A 16,417-nucleotide genomic window follows, 5' to 3' on the forward strand; every position below is an offset into this window, starting at 1 on the left:
TAATTCAAGCACTGGCTGGGAGACAGTGCCAATGTGCCATCATCACCGTTGTAAACGTTGGGAGGAAAGGACACTCTGTCCTCTCCTTCTCCTCTGGAGCTGTGAGTGAAAATCAGCACTGGGTATAGATATTCAGTCTCCTGCTGCCCTGTTTAAATCTGGCGAACAAGAGCAACAGATCAGCGGACATCTGTGGCCATTTTGCAGGATGAATAGGCCAAGAATTAAGCCGCAGAGAAATCAAAGAACTGCGGATGCTTCAAATCAGAAACGGAAACTGTAATTGCTTGGAAAACTCAGCTGGTCTGGCAGCACTTGTGGAGAGAAAGCAGAGTTCAGGTCCAGCGACCCTTCATCAGAACTGTGGAATGCTGGCCAACATTTCAACTCTTGTTCCATATACAGCTGATCACTTCATATCCAACCTGCCGTTTACAAGAACAGAGCACTGTTGTGTTAAGTCTCGCAGCAGATATGCGACATACCTTTCAGCAAAATGACCATGGTAATTATCACCATATGATAGCGTGTGATCCAATGGATTGAAGGTCTCATTCTTAATCTTACTTAACCTGCAGCATGGCCACTGAGGAAAGCATGTTACTGTATATTCAAGTTGCTCAGCTTAAGTACCAAATCGCAAATGACTGTTATTGTGATATACATGGACTGTACAGCATGGAAACAGACCCTTCCGTCCAACTCGTCCGTGCCGACCAGATATGCTGAATTAATCTAATCCCATTTGCCAACATTTGGCCCATATCCCTCTGAATCCTTCTTATTCATGTACCCAGCCAGATGCCTTTTAAATGTTTTAGTTGCACCAGCCTCCACCACTTCCTCTGGCAGCTCATTCCATACACGCACCACCCTCCGTGTGAAAAAGTTGCTCCTCAGGTCCCTTTTATATCTTTCCCCTCTCATCTTAAACCTGCACGCTTTAGGACTTCGTTATCCTGGGAGAAAGACCTTGGCAGTTCACGTTATCCGTGCCCCTTATGGTTTTATAAATTTCTATAAAGTCAGCCCTCAGCCTCTGACGCTCCAGGGAAAATAGCTCCAGCCTATTCAGCCTCTCCCGACAGTTCAAACCCTTCGATTCATTCTTTTGTGCACCCTTTCAAGTTTTGTAACATATGCAAATACTAGAGGCTGTAATAAAATGTAACTGAGTTTTTCAGTCCTACATGACCAATATCTCATGTTTATGTTATAGGAGCTAACCTAAGCATCACATCACGATAGTTGCAGATCTTAAGAAGTCACCTCATGTCGACTACATCATAAATCCAACAGTCTGCACTATCAATAACGCAATGCACTAGTGCCAGTAAAACCGTCCTTGTGTAGTTACCTTCTGGGGAGTCTGTGGCATTTTATAATTCAGCCCGGGACCTACAGAAGTTTAAAAGAAAGAGAACCCCTGCTTCGAGAGATAATGGGAACTGCAGATGCTGGAGATTCCAAGATAATAAAATGTGAGGCTGGATGAACACAGCAGGCCAAGCAGCATCTCAGGAGCACAAAAGCTGACGTTTCGGGCCTAGACCCTTCATCAGAGCTCTGATGAAGGGTCTAGGCCCGAAACGTCAGCTTTTGTGCTCCTGAGATGCTGCTTGGCCTGCTGTGTTCATCCAGCCTCACATTTTATTATCTTAGAACCCCTGCTTCGACACTGTTCCTGGAGTCATGATCTGGTCTGCACATTACAGTAAACAGCCTTTCCTCCCATTTTCTGGAGCTTAAGTTTTATAACCAACTTCGGCTTCAAGTGCATCCCAAAAACCCTTTCTCCAATCATGTCCCCCAGTGGTCTGGGCCCAACCTTAAGAATTGCCTCCTTAAGTCTCTCTGCTGCACTCATTTTGTGAGCTGTGGGTGTTGCCGGCTGGGCCAGCACTTGTTTTCCATCCCTAGTTGCCCTTGAGAACGTGGTGGTGAGCTGCCTTCTTGAAGCGCTGGAGTCCACCTGCTGTGGGTTGACCCACAATGCCACTAGGGAGGGAATTCCAGGATTTTGACCCAGTGACAATGAAGGAACGGCAATATATTTCTGAGTCAGGGTGGCGAGTGGCTTAAAGGGGAACTTGAAGATGGCAGTGTTCTCACATATCTGCTGCCTGTGTCTGTCGAGATGGATGCGGTTGCGGGTTTGGAATGAAGGAATCCCTTGAGTGTGGAAGCAGGCCATTTGGCCCATCGAGTCCACTCTGATCCTCTGAAGTGCATCCCATCCAGACCCACCCCTGTAACCCAGTTTCTCCCATGGCTAATCCATTTCGCCTGCAACATCTCTGGATACTATGGGGCAATCCACCTAGCCTGCACATCTTTGGACTGTTGGAGGAAACCACAGCATCCGGAGGAAACCCAAGCAGACAAGGGGAGAATGTGCAAACTCCACACGGACAGTTGCCCGAGGCTGGAATCGAACCAGTGCCCCCGATGCTGTGAGGTAGCAGTGCTAACCACTGAGCCACTGCGATATCCCATCCTCCTCTCCTTGAAGAAGCTCCTTAAAATCCACCTCAGGTTTTGAGGTACACTTCTTCATATCTCCTGCTTTTGCTCAATGCCCTTCTTGCTTGATCGAACTGCTTTGAAGCAGCTCGAGGTGCTTTCCCTACAAGAGAAAGATGCTGAATAAGTTAAAGTTGCTATTTCCACTGGGAGTGACTTTCTCTTTGCGTTTGGTTTCAGTTAGCCTTAGAAGGGTTGATAAGGTCTCATTGGCCAAGAGAGGCTCTGGTTACAAAGCTTCTTTGGTCACAAACCATGAACACGACACTCCTTCTTCCAGTTGGGTTCCCAGTGTAAGACCGGAGTGGCATATTGGTTGCCTCTACTCCAAATCCAATTCTGTTAGCTTCGCCAAAACTGGATAGCTGCTGTAATGGGTTCTCATCAGGACCGTGACTGCTTCTATGTTAGAACTCCCACTCCAAAGACTAAAATCTAGGCTGATCCCTCCGGCTCAGCGCTGAAGGAATTCAGCACTGCTGGGAGTGGCATCTTTCAGATGCCACGTCAAACTGAGACATGTGCCCTCCCAAAGAGGTGTAAAGGTATTTCTGAAGTGCAGTCACTGTCGCAGAAAATGTGGCAGCCAAGTTGTGTCGTGCAAACCCCGCTAATGTGATAATGGTCAGATAATATGTTTTAGTGGCACTGATTGAAGGATTAGTACTGTCCTAGACACCAGGGGAAGTTTCTTCTTCCCTTCTACCCAGTATATCATCAGATTTTTTGTTATTATTGCTGTGTCATTCCACCAAGTAAACAGATAAACAAATCAGCTCCTGACTGCGCTGCAGACATCTCATGTGATGGAATTATACCTAGGCTACAGGCATCTTGTATGAGATAGCTAGTCTATTTCTGACACAGAAAACGCCAGAGTTTTACTGGGATGTAAACTGACCATGCATGTTCAACCATAGCACTGTATCTCAGTGGTTAGCACTGCTGCCTCACTACACCAGTGACCCCTGTTTGATCCCAGCCTTGGGCGACTGTCTGTTTGCACATTCCCCCCCCCCCCCCCCCACCCCCGAATCTGTGTAGGTTTCCTCCGGGTGCTTTAATTTCTCCCCACAGTCCAAAGATGTGCAGTTAGGTAGATTCGCAATAGTAAATTGCCTATAATGTCCAGGGATATGCAGGCTAGGTGGGTTGGACGTGGTAAATGTGCGGTTATGGGGATAGGGTAAGGCGCTAGGTCAATGCAGGCGTGGAGGGCCAAATAGCCTCTTCCTGCAATGTGGTGATTCTACCAACCTTGACAACTGTCTCTGGTAAGGCTGAATGAAAAACTGGCTTGTAAGCTACTGTCAAATTAGACTAGAGGTAGCACAGTGCAAGCAAGGAGGGCGAAGAAAGTACGTGCTAAAAACGAAGCAGACAAAAAACTGAGCAATAATAATCACAAGAGGAAGAATGGAAAAGAGAGGGTAGCGAAAGGTTGAAATGGAGGAAAGGTTGAGCCGAACTGTGCAAAGTGAAATTTAGACTTATTTAAAGCAGTATTTAAGCATTGACTTTAATTGAATGGCTTGAACATGACATTAATAAAGATTACTAGAATACTGACAATTTTTTATTGGAAGATCTACAGTGTGGAAACAGGGCCTTTGGCCCAACAAGTCCCCACTGACCCTTGGAGTATCCCACCCAGATGCATCCCCTTATAGCCAACCTAAGCTACACATCTCTGAACACCACAGGCAATTTAGCATGGCCAATCCACCTAGTCTGCACATCTTTGGACTGTGGGAGGAAACCAGATTACCTGGAGGAAACCCACACAGACACAGGGAGAATGTGCAAACTCCACACATACAGTAGCCTGAGAGTGGAATTGAACCTGGGTCCCTGGTGCTGTGAGGCAGCAGTGCTAACCACTGAGCCACCGTGTCGCCCCGGAAGACAGGAAGAAAATTCCCTTTAGCTTTCAACTGTAGTCAGTAGGATTCGAACATGCGCATGAACATCCCAATGGATTGTGGGTCTATCACCTTAACCACTCAGCCATGACTACAGATGCCCAGAGAGCTCATCATTATTTCATGAGTTTCAGCATTGTCGTGAGTGCATTGTAGAAAACCTTCAAAAAAATGGAACACTCCAAGAGACTAAAATTCCCCAGGAGGATTAGTATCAAACGGTTCAACAATTTCACTGCACTTTGTTAACACAGTAGTTACATACTTACGGTCAGAAAATGAATGCCCTTGCCCCAGTGCAGCCCAAAGTCTCAACTGGTACATGCACTGGCCGCTATAGCATTATACCATTAATATCAGTAGGATGCAGGTTGCAGTCCCAGGTCTCGAGTTAGCAGGCACAATGATGCCTCTGCTTCCTCAGGAGGCATATAAAATTCAGCATGTCTGTAAAGTCTCGCACCAGTTTCAATATATGCATTATAAAAAGCATCCTATCTGATGCATCAAAGCTTGAAATGGCTACTGCTTTGCCCAGAACAGTAAGAAACTACAGAGAGTTGTAAACACAGCTTGGTCCACCATACAGACCAGCCTTCCATCTATTGGCTGTATCTATACTTCTTATGCCTCACAAAGGTAGCTAACAAAGACCCCTCACACCCCGGTTACAATCTCTGCCAGCCTCTCCCGTCGGTTGGAAGATATAAAAGCTTAAACACCTGTACCAACAGATTCAAGAACAGCTTTTTCCCTGCTGTTATTAGACTTCTAAATGAACGTCTCAAATTTTAACTTTAATATGCTATGTGTGCACCTTCTCTGCAGCTGCAACATTGTATTCTTTGCTCTGTTCTGTTACCCTAATACACTTTGTATGGTATGATCTGCCTGTATTGCATGCAGAACAAAACCTTTCACTGTATCTAGGTATATGTGACAGCAGTAAATGGTTGTAATAGTAGCTGTCAGCTGAGGTGCTCTATATGCTTCAGAACCCTGGACTCAACTAACACTGCAGGAATAGGCCGGAGTCTCCAGAAATTGAAATTTTGTTTCTAAACGCTGCTCTGATCAATGCAGGGGAAAAAAATCTGTATGACTTGTTAATAAAGAAGGAGTTTCGTTCCTTTTTGAAAATTTCTATGTATTAGTGAGAAAAATAGAGGACATATTTGTCAGTGTTAGAATGCAGATCTCTTTATGGGCCAAAAAGAAGAGCTCCAGAGTTGACAGAGAACAAGTGATGCTCATTGGAATTTGTACTTACAAGCTGAGAAATAGCATGAAAAGAAAGAGCTAAGATTTGTGGTGCAGTGGCAGTGTCCCGCCTCTGACCAGAAGGCCTACGTTCAACTCCCACCTGGTCCAGAGGTGTGTAATAACATCTTTGAACAGGCTGATTAGAAAGAGCTGAGCTTCTGCCTCACTGGGGAGCTAGCTTTTGGACAGGGAAAGGAAAGGTGAAAGATGATAGACTCTGGATTTACAACAAAACTCCTCTGAATTCTTGAAAATCTTTTGCTGCCTAATTCAACATAGTTATTGGTCTGTTAAACAATAGTTGTCGGGGAGGGCCAGGTGGCGAAATGTCAGAAATGACCCAATCGGGTGACGGACAATCGCCTCCTTGTTTTCATTGCCTCAGAAAATAAGGTATTGTGACAAAAAAGCTAAGAGGAAGCCAAAGGTGGGAGTGTGCTGGCTGGAAGCAGGAAGTCATAAGTTGAAATCACTAGGAATATATTCCTCCTATCCCAGGTGAGGAAAACAGAAAGAAATCAGTCACGGCCCACTCTCATTTCCCTTCACCCTCCGATGACCCCTGCTGGGATTGCACAAATGTGCACAGGAATTGGCAAGAGCAGGAATATTTCACCGCAATATGTTGACATCTCACAGACGCTGCAATAAAGTAGTAACCGTTGTGCTAGCTGATACTTTCATGAGAGATTGGGAATAAATAGAAATTTGTTCACCTGCAGCCTGTCAAAATTATTCTGAAATGATTTGAAAACTCTTCCTGGCAAGTGAACAAGAACAAATACTTAGCATTGTAGCTTCCACATAAAGAGGCATCATAGGCATATTGAAATAGGGAACAGGATTGATAAGGAAATAGAAGCAGGGATGGGGGTGGGGGGTAGCAGGACAAAAAACAAGCCTTGAAATTTTGTACTGCTTTTCACAACCTCAAGATATCCCAAAATGTTTACAGTTAATGATGTAGCTCTGTAGTCCCTGCTGTAATGGAGTTAAAATACAGTGAAGCTGGGGAAGGGGAAATCTCTACTGGTTGACTACAAAACTGAATAAATTGCACAAAAGCTCTTGCTGCATTTATCACACTGTCAGGCAGCTTTCCACATTAATAGAAGGTACAGGGTAAGTGCAGCAGGGTGTTGACAATCTGCCCAAACTGTACTGGAATTTGGTCACAGAGCAGCTTTGATCTCAGTGAACGGTAGAACACATTCGATGGTCCTCCTGGCTCTAGGGGCTGAATCTTACATTTCTTTGGCCAAGTGAGAGTTGAGCAGAGTGTTTTCTTACAGCATCCTACCAAACATCCCCCACATTAACCTCCTACCCTGCCTGGAGAGCGCCCCCTTTGTCTAATTCGAGTGCCCTTCTACAATAGAATGATACAACATGGATATAGACCCTTTGTACCACCTACTGTAGTCAGGATACCTCACCACTGTCAGGGTATCCCAGAATGGACCGGCATCGACACTAAAAGGCCACTGTACAGCCAAATAAGTGCTGTCAGCATAGAATCCATACAGTGCAGATAGAGTCCATTTGGCCCATCAAGTCTTACTGACCCTTAGAAGGGCATCCCACCCAGGCCCACTGAATACCCTATTGCCATAGTTGCACACTTTATCATGGTTAATGCCCATTGCCTGTCCACCACAGGACAATTTTAGCATGGCCAATCCATCTAACCTCCACATCCTTGGGCTGTGGGAGGAAACCCACACAGACGCAAGGAAGAACAGACAAACTCCAAACTGGCAGTCGCCTGAGGCTGGGACTGAACCTGGGTCCCTGGCAACATGACGCAGCAGTGCTCACTACTGAGCCACTCTGCCACACCAGTCCAGAGCCTGACTTGTGCTGGACAAGGCAAAAATCGCTTCCTGCTGTGCACAGCAATGTAACAGAGAGATTAATGATCTTCTCCATTCTGCCAGGGGTATGTGGCTATTCGCTCTGATACCCAACACTCATTCTATAGTTCTGCTTACCACCAAGGCTTATGCACTACTGCTCGTGCTATTGTCTGAGCCATCTTCTCATACTTGTACTTACCCACCCCAAAGCTCCAACACTACATGCCCTCCGCACCGCCTGCTCGCCCACTCAAAACCAGGAGTGCAGCTATGTCATGCAATTTCATTTCTCTTCATATAGGACCAGGAGGTAGGCCACTTGGTTGCTGGAGTCTGGTTCGTCGTTCAAAGAGGGAAACATATGATCTCGATCTCATTGCAGCGATGGGTCAGAAAGAGGCAAGGTGTTTGTGGGCTGCCAGTATTCTGCTCCTCAACCCTGACGGAAGAGATGATCCTGACATGACTGCCGCAAACAGCTGACTGACTGCGTTACCACCCCAGGGCTGCTTTCAGCCTTACACTGGCTGTACTGGGACCCCTTGAGTGAAGGCTCTCCCCATGACTTGAATGAAGGCTGCCAACAACCATGACAAGCTTTCTGGCTTTGGGCCCAAGCCAAATGGCATGGGAACACGCAGAGCTCAGAGCCCAGTATCTGGTTGAAGTGGCAAGGTGCAAAAAGGCAAGGCAAGAGAGGAAAGCTATGAGCACCCAGATAGGCTCAGTGTGAGGTTGCTCTATGGCAGGTTTAGCTCAGTGGCTAGATGCCTGGTTTTTGACACAGAGTGATGCCAACAGCATAGGTTCAACTTGCCACACTGGCTGAGGTTAGCACAGAGGGCTGTCCTTCTCATCTTCTCTTCAGCTACCCTCAGGTTAAACCACCACCAGTCATCTGTCTCTCATGAGAGAGCAGCCCTACGATATGCTAAGACTCCAGAAACTTTACCTTTTGGTGTGTGGTAGGGTAGAAAGCAGAGGTCGACTGCGAGGTGGGAGGCCATGTGACTTAATCTCCTGGGCTATGTCTAACCAGAGTTGGCAATGTGGATACCAGGATCCAAGCACTGCCTGAAAGCCTTGCAGATTTTTAAGAGCTTTTGGACACATCAGATTTTGGGCTGACAACATTCCATTAAGCAATGCTACATTGGATTATAGAGATAAAGCCTCCGTGTTGTTTACGCTCCAAATAGAGTCAAATACACAAGAGAATCGCCATCCAGCTGAGGGCCATGCATTCCAACCTTCTCCTGTGAGTTGCTACTACAGGCAACTGCTTCATACCAGATCCATGCAGTAATTGCTTGTCGAGGCTGCATATGTACAAATCAAAACACTGCCGATTGTAACATACTGTTCCTACTCTCCTCTCTCAACTGCTCAAGCTGGTTTCCTATCAGATTGGTAGACATATGCCGGGACTCAGCCAAGTCAGCTGCAGACCACATTTTGTCATTTACATTTTAGGATCTGAGTCATTCGCGTGTTTTCTTTCATGTGCCAGGGGCTATAACATAGTGAGAACAGGTTTGGAATACATCACTCCTCGAGAATGTTTCGCAAAACACTGTGTTCTATACTCCTGTCGCTTTTAACACTCAATACCGATACCGCAGGCTTTCCAGCTACAGAAGTCTTCTAAATCATTAAAACTTCCTTACATATAATGCATGTATGTGACATGCATTTGTTTTGAGTGTGAGAGATGCATATGATTTTTGTGGGAATGTGTGAGAGATAAAAATAATTCACGTAGAACTGTACAGAACAGAAAAAGGCCCAAAAAAACCCGAAAAGCAGTTAGATAGCTTCTTTCACATTGATAGAATGTCCCAACCTGCTTTACGCCAATTAAATGCTCAAACTGCCATCACTGCAGCTAAACATGGCACACAATTTGCATACAGCAAATTTCACAAACGGCAATGTGATATGATAATCTGCTTTTAGTTGCGTTGTTTGAAGGCTAAACAACAAGGTGAACAAGCCTGCTCTTCTTCAAAGTAGTTATAGGTGATTTATTTTATCCACACGAAAAAAGCACCTCGAACTGTACAGCACTCTCCAGCAATGCAGTGAAGGACCACCCTTGATATTGTCTGTGTTTCTGGATTGGAACTTGAACCTGAGATTCCCCAGCTCAAGCCAGAGTCTTAGAATTGAGCCAAGACTGCTTTTATGTAGTTAGAACACCCAATACAAACTGTACTGTTAAAACATGGTTTACAAAATCTTACATCCCAATAGTGGCCCTTCCAAACATGTGACAGTCTAAGCCATTCAGATTCTACAAGGGCATAAAATTCATAAGTTCAATGTAAGAAGTAAAAGAAAAATTGAAATGGCTTGCTTCTAAGAGTGGTTTCCCTCTGTTTTGCTCATGCAATCTTTTGGATTGACAGGTGCAAAGCGTTCTCTTCACCACTGAAAGTCTCCACATCCGCACGGTACGAACGTAACCCCAAAGTACCTGGTTGGAGATATTATACACACACGTGGATCCCTGTCTGGGAGCAGGAAAGCTGACGTTTTGGGTCTGGAGAAGAACCAGACCCGAAACGTCAGCTTTCCTGCTCCTCTGAAGCTGCTTGGCCTGCTGTGCTCATCCAGCTCCACACTGTGTTATCTCAGGCTCTAGCATCGGCAGTTCTTGCTATCTCTGCATCTCTCTCTAATTGCCCTGTCCAACTCTAAACCTTCTAAAATCATCAAAAAGTGCTCAAACCTAACAAGAAAACCAAAAGTCAAACAATTTTCTTATCAATTTCTCCACCTTGGGTTGTTCAAGCAATGTTTGCATGATTAATCTTACGGGGTCCAAAGGGGGATTGGTGGCGCTACAAGGTTCGATTGAACTCAGCTTTTATATCTGACTTCTCTCTAATTGTTTACTCTGCATACACCTTAAGTGACCAATTAGAAACAAAAACTACAACACTGTGGATGCTGGAGATGTGAAAAAAAATACAGTACATGCTGAAGATGCTCAGCAAGACTGGCAGTGTCTGTGGAGAGAGAAGCAGAATTATTACTAGTCATAATGGACTCGAAAGGCTTGCTATCCTTTCTCTGCAGATACTGCTGAGTTTTTGCAGCACTTTCTGTTTCAGTCAGGACCTAAGGTGTCACCAAAACGCAAGTGGCAGGCCAATTGTAGCCAGAGTCCTCAGGTGTAGCACCTTAGTCACCCCTGCAGTACCTGTCTTCTGTGCCCACTTCTCACTGAAGCTGCGGAGTCGTTGGGGACGTGTTGCATTTTGTGGAAATTAAATCTGACAGCAACCTGCCCCCAGAAGTTTTTCTCCCTCCAATGGTTTCATGGCACCCATTTAGAAAACACAGAGAATAATGTGAATCTAAACGAGGTGCCCTACTGTTGGAGGAAAGGGAAAAGTGTGTACTGGCAACTGAGATTGAGTTCCAGGAGTTGCCCGACACATATAATCATTTGCCAGTCCTGCTGGTTATTTTTCACTTCAGAAGTGCTTGGTTTTTGTTACTCAAGGACTTCTGCAGCAGCATTTAAGCTTAAGTAGCCCAATTACAGGGCCATGCTACTCTTTCAAATTGAGCCAAAAGTTACACATTTTCCACTAGTAATACATAGATTTTGTAGATAAACATGCCAGCAGTTCCCCAATCCCACATTACTGACTTCCCAGCCAGTTCCCTGCTGCATTCTCTGAGCCAACGGTTCAGATCTTAGCTCTCAGGAAGAAATTTAATGCCCTCCCCCGTGGTGAGTTTGGTGACATAGGGAGGCAATTAATCAGTGTGTGTGTGTGCGTCTGTGTGTGGTGCAGAAATCTCACAGCTTCGGTCCCAATTAAACCTGTGACAGAAGAGCCCATGGACAGACTCCTCCTCCAACACCAACTGAGGTCATTAGGTGTGTTATTACTGTCCTGTTAAAGACTGGAAGAGAGTAAAGTGAGGTGAGGGCATAGGATGATAGCAGACAGCCATGGATAGATGTGCAGAGTGAGCAACTCATGAGGAAGCAGGCTGGCCAGGCACCATCCTGAGAATCCACTTCCTTTCAAACTGCCAGCATATCAGATGAGCGACAGAAAATCTGAGCTTGTCACGGACTTCCTGATGAATATGAGTTCCCTGATTGGGGCTGCTATCTTGATCCAGTCAGGGAGCCCTGGCTGACAGATATGAACAGGAGTGTCAGAGGTTCTGTTCACTCTTGAGAGCTGGCTTTGAGCGAACTGGATCAGCATCAAATACAATGCACATGTAAACTATGGATAATGTGGTGTCTGGATACCAACCCCTGTGCCATTATTTCACTTCTTTTCCTCAATTATACACTCTTTTCTAAAATAAATATTCTTTCATGGAACGTGGGCTATGTATTGTTCATGCTTACCTACCAGAGCTGAGTGGCCTGTTAGACCCTCTCAGAGGCAAGTTAACAGTTAACATTGGTCAGGGGCCTCAAGTAAGTATGCCGGACCAGGGAAGAACATTAGTCTTCCTTCCCTAATGGACATTAGTGAACCAGATGGGTTTTTTTAAATAACAATTGAAGATAGTTCTTATTGCTTCTACCACTGAGAATAGATTTCAATTCTAGATCTATTAATTGAATTGAAATTCCGCTCGTTGCAATGCTGGGATTTGAACCCATGTCACAAAAGCAGTGGCTTGGGCCTCTCGGTGCCCAAAATGAAGCGACATGGCCACTGGACCACCATCTCCTATAAAGGGTGTTGGCTCCTTGCAGTTTCACAACTATGGGAAGCTATGTCCTCAGGCTTGGTACCCAAGAGGCAGGTGACGCTTGGCGATGAGCATTGTCATGTTATTATCCAACAGATGAGACTGCAGCTAACTCTGATCCTCCCACACCCAGAATCCACCCTAGTGCTGAGGCTAAGGGTAGCAACCTAACCAAGGGTCAGGAGGCTCAGCATCTTTTACTGTCCAGCCTGGATACAGCCACGGAGTCAGTGGCAGGGTGAAAGGTCAGTTGGAGAGTGGGATAAAATCAAAGGATTCCTACAATGTGGAAGCAGTCTATTTGGCCCATTGAGTCACACTGAATGTTGACCCATTCCATCCCTATAACCCTGCATTCCTCATGGCTAACCCACCTCACCTGCACATCTCTGGACACTGTGGGCAATTGAGCATGGCCAATCCGCCCCAACCTGGACTGTGGGCGGAAAATGGAGCACCCGGAGGAAAGCCACACTGAGAAGATGCAAACTCCTCACGGGCAGTCACTTGAGGTTGGAATCAAACCTGGGCCCCTGCCGCTATGAGGCAGCAGTGCTAACCACTGAGCCACCGTGCTGCGTGTTGTAATCACACAGTTGCAAAGGAAAGATTGGGCGGGGGTGGGGGAGGTGGGGTAAGGGGAGAGAAATGTCATTAGTAGTTTCAGGGCTTTTCCCTCATCTCTTTCTCTGTCAAAATTACGACAAGCAGAAAAATACCAGTTGGTGCATCGCACCTGTCCCACACTCATAAACCCTCCAGCATTACAAATACTATTGTTACAAATAACATTATTGTTCTCAAAATAGGATCCGCAGGCATCTCAAACAATCTAAGGGGCGTGTGAAATAATGTGAGTCACCATGGCTGTCACACACAGAGTGCAAGTGGGTGGGCTCTCTCTCATGGGGGGGAACAGTCAAGTCCAGACTGGGTCCTCTTTCGTCATTTATATAAATGATTCGGATGAGAATACACAAGGGCACGGTTAGTAAGTTTGTGGGCGACACTAAAATTGGTGGCATAGTAGTCAGTAAAGAAGGTTTTCTAAGATTACAGAGGGATCTTGATCAAATGGGTCAATGGGCTGAGAAACGGCAGATGGAGTTGAATCTGGATAACAGTGAGGTATTGCATTTTGGTACAACAAACAAGGGTAGGGCTTATACAATTAATGGTAGGGCCTTGGGCAGTGTTGTAGAACACAGGAACCTCAGAGTGTAGGTACATACTTTTTTAAAATTTACGTCACACATTGACAGGATGGTTCAAAAGGCATTTGGCATGCTTGCCTTCATTGCTCAGTCCTTTCGAGAACACGAGTTGGGAAGTTGTGTTGAGGTTGGACAGGACATTGTTGAGGTCTCTTCTGGAATACTGTGTCCACTTCTGGTCGCCCAGTTATAGGAAGGATATCATCAAGCTGGAGAGGGTTCAGAAGAGATTTACCAGGATGTTGCCAGGTGTGGAAGGTTTGAGTTACGAGGAAAGGCTGGAGTATAGGTGGTTATAAAATAATGAGAGGTATAGATAGAGTCGATGGCAGTTGTCTTTTCTTTAAGTTGAGGAATTTCAATACTAGAGGGCACGTTTGTAAGCTGAGAGAAGAGAGATTTAAAAAAGACATAAGTGGCAAATTTGTTACACAGAGGGTGGTTCACGTGTGGAATGAACTTCCTGATGAAGCAGTGGATACTGGTACAATTACAGTGTTCAAAAGACACTGGGATGGATATAGGAATTGGAAAGGTTTAGGAGGATATGGGCCAGCAGCAGGCAAGTGGGACCTAGTTTGGTTTGGGATTAGGTTCAGCATGGACTGGTTGGACCGAAAGGTTTCTATGCTGTATGACTCTATGACTATGACTCTTACGTAAGAAACAGGCACATTGTTCTGTGGGCATCTGTTTTCTTGAAAGCACTAACAAAATACTCTTTACACAAAGCATTTCCACATTATGAACACGATAATATTTTTTATAATTCAGGTGGGCGAAGGGTGGTGGCCTGTGATTACTATTCCATTTCAAAAGAGTTCTTCCAACCAAAGGAATGCAAGAACAGCCTCAAACTATGGCCAGCACCGGCAGCCCTTCCCCACTGGGCCCAACCTGTCCTCACCTCCATCATTGCTGTTGCCAGGTAATATCAGCAGAACAAGGAAAATTAGCAGAACAAAATCCAGGGCCATCGAAGAACATTAAAAACTCCACAAGAGCCCATTTTAACCCCCTCGAACATGAATGCAGTTTTCTGAGGCAGTACAGCCTCACATTGACATCTTAATGGACTGGAGGTGTGAGCAAAAATGCCGCTGGAAACTTGGAAGGTTGGCAGTATGATGCAATTGGTGCCGCGAGGATATCACCATGTCAAAGGTGACCTCTCCTGTTTGTCATTTCATGGAGAACCACAGAATTATTATGGGATGGAAGGAAGCTCTTCAGCCCATCGTGTGAGCGTCGGCTCTCTGAGCGTTTCAAATGTTATAACTCTTTAGTAAAAGATTACAATGAGACGGGAGAGGACGGTGTTCCTGGTTACCATGTGCCAGTGCACAGTGGGACAGCTGGTGCGTGGCGATTAGAGATGAACAACAAAATGACCAAAGTAATGATGGCCGGAAGCCAGGAATTCATAAAAAGTAAAGAATGCACATGGAAGTCCATGTTGTCAAAGGCTCCTTGGGTTGAGGGCAATTGGTTAGCACAGTCGGCTGGATAGACGATGTGGATCAAATTAGTGCCAACAGCATGTGGTTTAATCCCCACTCTGGCTGGGATGGATTTGGAAACTACCTCATTGCCCTATTCATAGTTCAACTTGTGGTGCTGTGGATTGGACCTTTGCCTTTGGCCCAGGGAACTGAAGAAGAGGAATAGATTCTAACATTTCCCTTGTACTGAAATCAGTACAACACAAATATGAATTCCCTATTTTCTAGCTCTCTCATTTCTTGCACATCTGGGTTATGTTTGCTAGCATAGAGCTACATCATTTTGGAAGATCAGACCAACTCTTTCAAAGCCGTAGCATGCAGTCTATATGGTGCAACATACAGTCAACTTTTATTACCACTAATTGTTCCACTGTTCCAAAATCAATCCCAGTGCTTTTTAAGTTAGTCATTTTGAATTGCTGTTCAATTCCACATCATTTCTAGGATACTTTTGCACTCTTTCCATAATGAAGCAAGACACAAATTATGTTTTTTTACCATCTCTTCCCTATCTGCATTTTTCTCCTGTCTCTGCTATTAAGAAACTCACACTTAGTCCCATTGATGGCTCCCTTTATTTACAAACCAAAGTAAAAGTTTGACTGTCGGAATTTATAGTTCTGACTAGTTTATTCTGATATCCTATCTTCTCTTGCTTCTTTAAAAAGAAACTCGCCTTTCATGATCACAGGACACCCCAAAGTATTTCACAGCGAACTTTTGAAGTCTTGATGATGTTGTAATGTAGGAATGTTATCCACTGCTGAATTTTAAAATCCTCCCCATCCTTGGGCTTTACTTTTTTGGCAGCGTCGTAAATCTCTTTAATCTAATAGTCTCTTCAACTTCTCTCAAAGGCCGAGGTTGGACTAGTTTTCCTGTGGGTGTTGAATCCTTAAGGAAATGTGCAATTGCCATAAATTATGAGTTAAATCTTGCAATTTTTCCCACTATAAAAGTGTTCAAATAAAATTGCCTAAAAAAGAAACACATTTCAATTTCCAGAGATGCCACGACCATCCTGAATGCTGGGTAACCCTCATCCTAGCGGCCCCTAGTGTTGAATTTGTGCAGCACTTTCTCCACAGTTAAAAAGGCAGGAAAGCTGAACATTCCAATTCCCTGACTGTTCCTGCTTCAAAAGCAAGTCCAGGAGGTCTTAAACCTTCCACCTGTTTCAAAAGTCATCATGGAACAAGTGGGAAAGCTCCACTCACTTACTTTGGCAGGAGGTCTCCACTCTGTTCAAAGAGAGTTATTGATCTGTCAGACCTCTCAGATTTTAGTCCTGCATACTTTTTTTTAAAATTGAGGGATGCACAGATCACATTTGTTTTACTTAAACACTGGGAATCCTCTTCTGGCCCATAGAGTACCGAGAGTCTTATCTCAGTGTC

General features: G+C 45.0%; 1 protein-coding gene across 3 annotated transcripts in view; it reads right to left on the bottom strand.

Annotated features, from left to right (window-relative positions):
• LOC125459410 (dual specificity protein phosphatase 8-like) overlaps positions 1-16,417 on the bottom strand; it is a 225,493-nt gene that overhangs the window by 129,064 nt on the left and 80,012 nt on the right. The gene's annotated exons all lie outside the window — the stretch shown is intronic.

The sequence above is a fragment of the Stegostoma tigrinum genome, chromosome 17 (genome assembly GCF_030684315.1).
Source record: "Stegostoma tigrinum isolate sSteTig4 chromosome 17, sSteTig4.hap1, whole genome shotgun sequence".
NCBI lineage: Eukaryota > Metazoa > Chordata > Chondrichthyes > Orectolobiformes > Stegostomatidae > Stegostoma > Stegostoma tigrinum.